Below are 10,281 nucleotides of genomic sequence, written 5' to 3' on the forward strand. Positions count from 1 at the left end.
GTTTTTAGCCTCTATTCATCCATTTGCTTATGTTCTGGTTTGTTATGCTCTCTAGGTTGCTGGTGGGATACATATTTGCTATTTGGACATTTTTACCCTTGTGGGATGTTTTATTATTGCTTTTAGTTCTTGATATTCTATGGTTCTATTTGTGCTCCTTGTTAATTTCTTTGTAAATGTTGGTGGGGTTTTTTTGGTTTGTTGACCATTTTGCCCCTGCTTGGTGTTTTTCAGTTTGATGTTTGTTGACTGAAGTTTTTAGCCTCTATTCATCCATTTGCTTATGTTCTGGTTTGTTATGCTCTCTAGGTTGCTGGTGGGATACATATTTGCTATTTGGACATTTTTACCCCTGTGGGATGTTTTATTATTGCTTTTAGTTCTTGATATTCTATGGTTCTATTTGTGCTCCTTGTTAATTTCTTTGTAAATGTTGGTGGGGTTTTTTTGGTTTGTTGACCATTTTGCCCCTGCTTGGTGTTTTTCAGTTTGATGTTTGTTGACCGAAGTTTTTAGCCTCTATTCATCCATTTGCTTATGTTCTGGTTTGTTATGCTCTCTAGGTTGCTGGTGGGATACATATTTGCTATTTGGACATTTTTACCCTTGTGGGATGTTTTATTATTGCTTTTAGTTCTTGATATTCTATGGTTCTATTTGTGCTCCTTGTTAATTTCTTTGTAAATGTTGGTGGGGTTTTTTTTGGTTTGTTGACCATTTTGCCCCTGCTTGGTGTTTTTCAGTTTGATGTTTGTTGACTGAAGTTTTTAGCCTCTATTCATCCATTTGCTTATGTTCTGGTTTGTTATGCTCTCTAGGTTGCTGGTGGGATACATATTTGCTATTTGGACATTTTTACCCTTGTGGGATGTTTTATTATTGCTTTTAGTTCTTGATATTCTATGGTTCTATTTGTGCTCCTTGTTAATTTCTTTGTAAATGTTGGTGGGGTTTTTTTTGGTTTGTTGACCATTTTGCCCCTGCTTGGTGTTTTCCAGTTTGATGTTTGTTGACTGAAGTTTTTAGCCTCTATTCATCCATTTGCTTATGTTATGGTTTGTTATGCTCTCTAGGTTGCTGGTGGGATACATATTTGCTATTTGGACATTTTTACCCTTGTGGGATGTTTTATTATTGCTTTTAGTTCTTGATATTCTATGGTTCTATTTGTGCTCCTTGTTAATTTCTTTGTAAATGTTGGTGGGGTTTTTTTTGGTTTGTTGACCATTTTGCCCCTGCTTGGTGTTTTTCAGTTTGATGTTTGTTGACTGAAGTTTTTAGCCTCTATTCATCCATTTGCTTATGTTCTGGTTTGTTATGCTCTCTAGGTTGCTGGTGGGATACATATTTGCTATTTGGACATTTTTACCCCTGTGGGATGTTTTATTATTGCTTTTAGTTCTTGATATTCTATGGTTCTATTTGTGCTCCTTGTTAATTTCTTTGTAAATGTTGGTGGGTTTTTTTTTGGTTTGTTGACCATTTTACCCCTGCTTGGTGTTTCTCAGTTTGATGTTTGTTGACTGAAGTTTTTAGCCTCTATTCATCCATTTGCTTATGTTCTGGTTTGTTATGCTCTCTAGGTTGCTGGTGGGATACATATTTGCTATTTGGACATTTTTACCCTTGTGGGATGTTTTATTATTGCTTTTAGTTCTTGATATTCTATGGTTCTATTTGTGCTCCTTGTTAATTTCTTTGTAAATGTTGGTGGGGTTTTTTTTGGTTTGTTGACCATTTTGCCCCTGCTTGGTGTTTTTCAGTTTGATGTTTGTTGACTGAAGTTTTTAGCCTCTATTCATCCATTTGCTTATGTTCTGGTTTGTTATGCTCTCTAGGTTGCTGGTGGGATACATATTTGCTATTTGGACATTTTTACCCTTGTGGGATGTTTTATTATTGCTTTTAGTTCTTGATATTCTATAGTTATATTTGTGCTCCTTGTTAATTTCTTTGTAAATGTTGGTGGGGTTTTTTTTGGTTTGTTGACCATTTTGCCCCTGCTTGGTGTTTTTCAGTTTGATGTTTGTTGACTGAAGTTTTTAGCCTCTATTCATCCATTTGCTTATGTTCTGGTTTGTTATGCTCTCTAGGTTGCTGGTGGGATACATATTTTCTATTTGGACATTTTTACCCCTGTGGGATGTTTAATTATTGCTTTTAGTTCTTGATATTCTATGGTTCTATTTGTGCTCCTTGTTAATTTCTTTGTAAATGTTGGTGGGGTTTTTTTTGGTTTGTTGACCATTTTGCCCCTGCTTGGTGTTTTTCAGTTTGATGTTTGTTGACCGAAGTTTTTAGCCTCTATTCATCCATTTGCTTATGTTCTGGTTTGTTATGCTCTCTAGGTTGCTGGTGGGATACATATTTGCTATTTGGACATTTTTACCCCTGTGGGATGTTTAATTATTGCTTTTAGTTCTTGATATTCTATGGTTCTATTTGTGCTCCTTGTTAATTTCTTTGTAAATGTTGGTGGGGTTTTTTTTGGTTTGTTGACCATTTTGCCCCTGCTTGGTGTTTTTCAGTTTGATGTTTGTTGACTGAAGTTTTTAGCCTCTATTCATCCATTTGCTTATGTTCTGGTTTGTTATGCTCTCTAGGTTGCTGGTGGGATACATATTTGCTATTTGGACATTTTTACCCCTGTGGGATGTTTTATTATTGCTTTTAGTTCTTGATATTCTATGGTTCTATTTGTGCTCCTTGTTAATTTCTTTGTAAATGTTGGTGGGGTTTTTTTGGTTTGTTGACCATTTTGCCCCTGCTTGGTGTTTTTCAGTTTGATGTTTGTTGACTGAAGTTTTTAGCCTCTATTCATCCATTTGCTTATGTTCTGGTTTGTTATGCTCTCTAGGTTGCTGGTGGGATACATATTTGCTATTTGGACATTTTTACCCTTGTGGGATGTTTTATTATTGCTTTTAGTTCTTGATATTCTATGGTTCTATTTGTGCTCCTTGTTAATTTCTTTGTAAATGTTGGTGGGGTTTTTTTTGGTTTGTTGACCATTTTGCCCCTGCTTGGTGTTTTTCAGTTTGATGTTTGTTGACTGAAGTTTTTAGCCTCTATTCATCCATTTGCTTATGTTCTGGTTTGTTATGCTCTCTAGGTTGCTGGTGGGATACATATTTGCTATTTGGACATTTTTACCCTTGTGGGATGTTTTATTATTGCTTTTAGTTCTTGATATTCTATGGTTCTATTTGTGCTCCTTGTTAATTTCTTTGTAAATGTTGGTGGGGTTTTTTTTGGTTTGTTGACCATTTTGCCCCTGCTTGGTGTTTTTCAGTTTGATGTTTGTTGACTGAAGTTTTTAGCCTCTATTCATCCATTTGCTTATGTTCTGGTTTGTTATGCTCTCTAGGTTGCTGGTGGGATACATATTTGCTATTTGGACATTTTTACCCTTGTGGGATGTTTTATTATTGCTTTTAGTTCTTGATATTCTATGGTTCTATTTGTGCTCCTTGTTAATTTCTTTGTAAATGTTGGTGGGGTTTTTTTGGTTTGTTGACCATTTTGCCCCTGCTTGGTGTTTTTCAGTTTGATGTTTGTTGACTGAAGTTTTTAGCCTCTATTCATCCATTTGCTTATGTTCTGGTTTGTTATGCTCTCTAGGTTGCTGGTGGGATACATATTTGCTATTTGGACATTTTTACCCCTGTGGGATGTTTTATTATTGCTTTTAGTTCTTGATATTCTATGGTTCTATTTGTGCTCCTTGTTAATTTCTTTGTAAATGTTGGTGGGTTTTTTTTTGGTTTGTTGACCATTTTGCCCCTGCTTGGTGTTTCTCAGTTTGATGTTTGTTGACTGAAGTTTTTAGCCTCTATTCATCCATTTGCTTATGTTCTGGTTTGTTATGCTCTCTAGGTTGCTGGTGGGATACATATTTGCTATTTGGACATTTTTACCCTTGTGGGATGTTTTATTATTGCTTTTAGTTCTTGATATTCTATGGTTCTATTTGTGCTCCTTGTTAATTTCTTTGTAAATGTTGGTGGGGTTTTTTTTGGTTTGTTGACCATTTTGCCCCTGCTTGGTGTTTTTCAGTTTGATGTTTGTTGACTGAAGTTTTTAGCCTCTATTCATCCATTTGCTTATGTTCTGGTTTGTTATGCTCTCTAGGTTGCTGGTGGGATACATATTTGCTATTTGGACATTTTTACCCTTGTGGGATGTTTTATTATTGCTTTTAGTTCTTGATATTCTATAGTTATATTTGTGCTCCTTGTTAATTTCTTTGTAAATGTTGGTGGGGTTTTTTTTGGTTTGTTGACCATTTTGCCCCTGCTTGGTGTTTTTCAGTTTGATGTTTGTTGACTGAAGTTTTTAGCCTCTATTCATCCATTTGCTTATGTTCTGGTTTGTTATGCTCTCTAGGTTGCTGGTGGGATACATATTTGCTATTTGGACATTTTTACCCCTGTGGGATGTTTAATTATTGCTTTTAGTTCTTGATATTCTATGGTTCTATTTGTGCTCCTTGTTAATTTCTTTGTAAATGTTGGTGGGGTTTTTTTTGGTTTGTTGACCATTTTGCCCCTGCTTGGTGTTTTTCAGTTTGATGTTTGTTGACTGAAGTTTTTAGCCTCTATTCATCCATTTGCTTATGTTCTGGTTTGTTATGCTCTCTAGGTTGCTGGTGGGATACATATTTGCTATTTGGACATTTTTACCCCTGTGGGATGTTTTATTATTGCTTTTAGTTCTTGATATTCTATGGTTCTATTTGTGCTCCTTGTTAATTTCTTTGTAAATGTTGGTGGGGTTTTTTTTGGTTTGTTGACCATTTTGCCCCTGCTTGGTGTTTTTCAGTTTGATGTTTGTTGACTGAAGTTTTTAGCCTCTATTCATCCATTTGCTTATGTTCTGGTTTGTTATGCTCTCTAGGTTGCTGGTGGGATACATATTTGCTATTTGGACATTTTTACCCTTGTGGGATGTTTTATTATTGCTTTTAGTTCTTGATATTCTATGGTTCTATTTGTGCTCCTTGTTAATTTCTTTGTAAATGTTGGTGGGGTTTTTTTGGGTTTGTTGACCATTTTGCCCCTGCTTGGTGTTTTTCAATTTGATGTTTGTTGACTGAAGTTTTTAGCCTCTATTCATCCATTTGCTTATGTTCTGGTTTGTTATGCTCTCTAGGTTGCTGGTGGGATACATATTTGCTATTTGGACATTTTTACCCTTGTGGGATGTTTTATTATTGCTTTTAGTTCTTGATATTCTATGGTTCTATTTGTGCTCCTTGTTAATTTCTTTGTAAATGTTGGTGGGGTTTTTTTTGGTTTGTTGACCATTTTGCCCCTGCTTGGTGTTTTTCAGTTTGATGTTTGTTGACTGAAGTTTTTAGCCTCTATTCATCCATTTGCTTATGTTCTGGTTTGTTATGCTCTCTAGGTTGCTGGTGGGATACATATTTGCTATTTGGACATTTTTACCTTTGTGGGATGTTTTATTATTGCTTTTAGTTCTTGATATTCTATGGTTCTATTTATGCTCCTTGTTAATTTCTTTGTAAATGTTGGTGGGGTTTTTTTTGGTTTGTTGACCATTTTGCCCCTGCTTGGTGTTTTTCAGTTTGATGTTTGTTGACTGAAGTTTTTAGCCTCTATTCATCCATTTGCTTATGTTCTGGTTTGTTATGCTCTCTAGGATGCTGGTGGGATACATATTTGCTATTTGGACATTTTTACCCCTGTGGGATGTTTTATTATTGCTTTTAGTTCTTGATATTCTATGGTTCTATTTGTGCTCCTTGTTAATTTCTTTGTAAATGTTGGTGGGGTTTTTTTTGGTTTGTTGACCATTTTGCCCCTGCTTGGTGTTTTTCAGTTTGATGTTTGTTGACTGAAGTTTTTAGCCTCTATTCATCCATTTGCTTATGTTCTGGTTTGTTATGCTCTCTAGGTTGCTGGTGGGATACATATTTGCTATTTGGACATTTTTACCCCTGTGGGATGTTTTATTATTGCTTTTAGTTCTTGATATTCTATGGTTCTATTTGTGCTCCTTGTTAATTTCTTTGTAAATGTTGGTGGGGTTTTTTTTGGTTTGTTGACCTTTTTGCCCCTGCTTGGTGTTTCTCAGTTTGATGTTTGTTGACTGAAGTTTTTAGCCTCTATTCATCCATTTGCTTATGTTCTGGTTTGTTATGCTCTCTAGGTTGCTGGTGGGATACATATTTGCTATTTGGACATTTTTACCCTTGTGGGATGTTTTATTATTGCTTTTAGTTCTTGATATTCTATGGTTCTATTTGTGCTCCTTGTTAATTTCTTTGTAAATGTTGGTGGGGTTTTTTTTGGTTTGTTGACCATTTTGCCCCTGCTTGGTGTTTTTCAGTTTGATGTTTGTTGACTGAAGTTTTTAGCCTCTATTCATCCATTTGCTTATGTTCTGGTTTGTTATGCTCTCTAGGTTGCTGGTGGGATACATATTTGCTATTTGGACATTTTTACCCTTGTGGGATGTTTTATTATTGCTTTTAGTTCTTGATATTCTATAGTTATATTTGTGCTCCTTGTTAATTTCTTTGTAAATGTTGGTGGGGTTTTTTTTGGTTTGTTGACCATTTTGCCCCTGCTTGGTGTTTTTCAGTTTGATGTTTGTTGACTGAAGTTTTTAGCCTCTATTCATCCATTTGCTTATGTTCTGGTTTGTTATGCTCTCTAGGTTGCTGGTGGGATACATATTTGCTATTTGGACATTTTTACCCTTGTGGGATGTTTTATTATTGCTTTTAGTTCTTGATATTCTATGGTTCTATTTGTGCTCCTTGTTAATTTCTTTGTAAATGTTGGTGGGGTTTTTTTTGGTTTGTTGACCATTTTGCCCTGCTTGGTGTTTTTCAGTTTGATGTTTGTTGACTGAAGTTTTTAGCCTCTATTCATCCATTTGCTTATGTTCTGGTTTGTTATGCTCTCTAGGTTGCTGGTGGGATACATATTTGCTATTTGGACATTTTTACCCCTGTGGGATGTTTTATTATTGCTTTTAGTTCTTGATATTCTATGGTTCTATTTGTGCTCCTTGTTAATTTCTTTGTAAATGTTGGTGGGGTTTTTTATGGTTTGTTGACCATTTTGCCCCTGCTTGGTGTTTTTCAGTTTGATGTTTGTTGACTGAAGTTTTTAGCCTCTATTCATCCATTTGCTTATGTTCTGGTTTGTTATGCTCTCTAGGATGCTGGTGGGATACATATTTGCTATTTGGACATTTTTACCCCTGTGGGATGTTTTATTATTGCTTTTAGTTCTTGATATTCTATGGTTCTATTTGTGCTCCTTGTTAATTTCTTTGTAAATGTTGGTGGGGTTTTTTTGGGTTTGTTGACCATTTTGCCCCTGCTTGGTGTTTTTCAATTTGATGTTTGTTGACTGAAGTTTTTAGCCTCTATTCATCCATTTGCTTATGTTCTGGTTTGTTATGCTCTCTAGGTTGCTGGTGGGATACATATTTGCTATTTGGACATTTTTACCCTTGTGGGATGTTTTATTATTGCTTTTAGTTCTTGATATTCTATGGTTCTATTTGTGCTCCTTGTTAATTTCTTTGTAAATGTTCGTGGGGTTTTTTTTGGTTTGTTGACCATTTTGCCCTGCTTGGTGTTTTTCAGTTTGATGTTTGTTGACTGAAGTTTTTAGCCTCTATTCATCCATTTGCTTATGTTCTGGTTTGTTATGCTCTCTAGGTTGCTGGTGGGATACATATTTGCTATTTGGACATTTTTACCCTTGTGGGATGTTTTATTATTGCTTTTAGTTCTTGATATTCTATGGTTCTATTTGTGCTCCTTGTTAATTTCTTTGTAAATGTTGGTGGGGTTTTTTTTGGTTTGTTGACCATTTTGCCCCTGCTTGGTGTTTTTCAGTTTGATGTTTGTTGACTGAAGTTTTTAGCCTCTATTCATCCATTTGCTTATGTTCTGGTTTGTTATGCTCTCTAGGATGCTGGTGGGATACATATTTGCTATTTGGACATTTTTACCCCTGTGGGATGTTTTATTATTGCTTTTAGTTCTTGATATTCTATGGTTCTATTTGTGCTCCTTGTTAATTTCTTTGTAAATGTTGGTGGGGTTTTTTTGGGTTTGTTGACCATTTTGCCCCTGCTTGGTGTTTTTCAATTTGATGTTTGTTGACTGAAGTTTTTAGCCTCTATTCATCCATTTGCTTATGTTCTGGTTTGTTATGCTCTCTAGGTTGCTGGTGGGATACATATTTGCTATTTGGACATTTTTACCCTTGTGGGATGTTTTATTATTGCTTTTAGTTCTTGATATTCTATGGTTCTATTTGTGCTCCTTGTTAATTTCTTTGTAAATGTTCGTGGGGTTTTTTTTGGTTTGTTGACCATTTTGCCCTGCTTGGTGTTTTTCAGTTTGATGTTTGTTGACTGAAGTTTTTAGCCTCTATTCATCCATTTGCTTATGTTCTGGTTTGTTATGCTCTCTAGGTTGCTGGTGGGATACATATTTGCTATTTGGACATTTTTACCCTTGTGGGATGTTTTATTATTGCTTTTAGTTCTTGATATTCTATGGTTCTATTTGTGCTCCTTGTTAATTTCTTTGTAAATGTTGGTGGGGTTTTTTTTGGTTTGTTGACCATTTTGCCCCTGCTTGGTGTTTTTCAGTTTGATGTTTGTTGACTGAAGTTTTTAGCCTCTATTCATCCATTTGCTTATGTTCTGGTTTGTTATGCTCTCTAGGATGCTGGTGGGATACATATTTGCTATTTGGACATTTTTACCCCTGTGGGATGTTTTATTATTGCTTTTAGTTCTTGATATTCTATGGTTCTATTTGTGCTCCTTGTTAATTTCTTTGTAAATGTTGGTGGGGTTTTTTTGGGTTTGTTGACCATTTTGCCCCTGCTTGGTGTTTTTCAATTTGATGTTTGTTGACTGAAGTTTTTAGCCTCTATTCATCCATTTGCTTATGTTCTGGTTTGTTATGCTCTCTAGGTTGCTGGTGGGATACATATTTGCTATTTGGACATTTTTACCCTTGTGGGATGTTTTATTATTGCTTTTAGTTCTTGATATTCTATGGTTCTATTTGTGCTCCTTGTTAATTTCTTTGTAAATGTTCGTGGGGTTTTTTTTGGTTTGTTGACCATTTTGCCCTGCTTGGTGTTTTTCAGTTTGATGTTTGTTGACTGAAGTTTTTAGCCTCTATTCATCCATTTGCTTATGTTCTGGTTTGTTATGCTCTCTAGGTTGCTGGTGGGATACATATTTGCTATTTGGACATTTTTACCCTTGTGGGATGTTTTATTATTGCTTTTAGTTCTTGATATTCTATGGTTCTATTTGTGCTCCTTGTTAATTTCTTTGTAAATGTTGGTGGGGTTTTTTTTGGTTTGTTGACCATTTTGCCCCTGCTTGGTGTTTTTCAGTTTGATGTTTGTTGACTGAAGTTTTTAGCCTCTATTCATCCATTTGCTTATGTTCTGGTTTGTTATGCTCTCTAGGATGCTGGTGGGATACATATTTGCTATTTGGACATTTTTACCCCTGTGGGATGTTTTATTATTGCTTTTAGTTCTTGATATTCTATGGTTCTATTTGTGCTCCTTGTTAATTTCTTTGTAAATGTTGGTGGGGTTTTTTTTGGTTTGTTGACCATTTTGCCCCTGCTTGGTGTTTTTCAGTTTGATGTTTGTTGACTGAAGTTTTTAGCCTCTATTCATCCATTTGCTTATGTTCTGGTTTGTTATGCTCTCTAGGTTGCTGGTGGGATACATATTTGCTATTTGGACATTTTTACCCCTGTGGGATGTTTTATTATTGCTTTTAGTTCTTGATATTCTATGGTTCTATTTGTGCTCCTTGTTAATTTCTTTGTAAATGTTGGTGGGGTTTTTTTTGGTTTGTTGACCTTTTTGCCCCTGCTTGGTGTTTCTCAGTTTGATGTTTGTTGACTGAAGTTTTTAGCCTCTATTCATCCATTTGCTTATGTTCTGGTTTGTTATGCTCTCTAGGTTGCTGGTGGGATACATATTTGCTATTTGGACATTTTTACCCTTGTGGGATGTTTTATTATTGCTTTTAGTTCTTGATATTCTAAGGTTCTATTTGTGCTCCTTGTTAATTTCTTTGTAAATGTTGGTGGGGTTTTTTTTGGTTTGTTGACCATTTTGCCCCTGCTTGGTGTTTTTCAGTTTGATGTTTGTTGACTGAAGTTTTTAGCCTCTATTCATCCATTTGCTTATGTTCTGGTTTGTTATGCTCTCTAGGTTGCTGGTGGGATACATATTTGCTATTTGGACA

The sequence above is a fragment of the Lactuca serriola genome, chromosome 4, assembly GCF_051521515.1.
Source record: "Lactuca serriola cultivar US96UC23 chromosome 4, Lser_US96UC23_V15, whole genome shotgun sequence".
Lineage (NCBI taxonomy): Eukaryota > Viridiplantae > Streptophyta > Magnoliopsida > Asterales > Asteraceae > Lactuca > Lactuca serriola.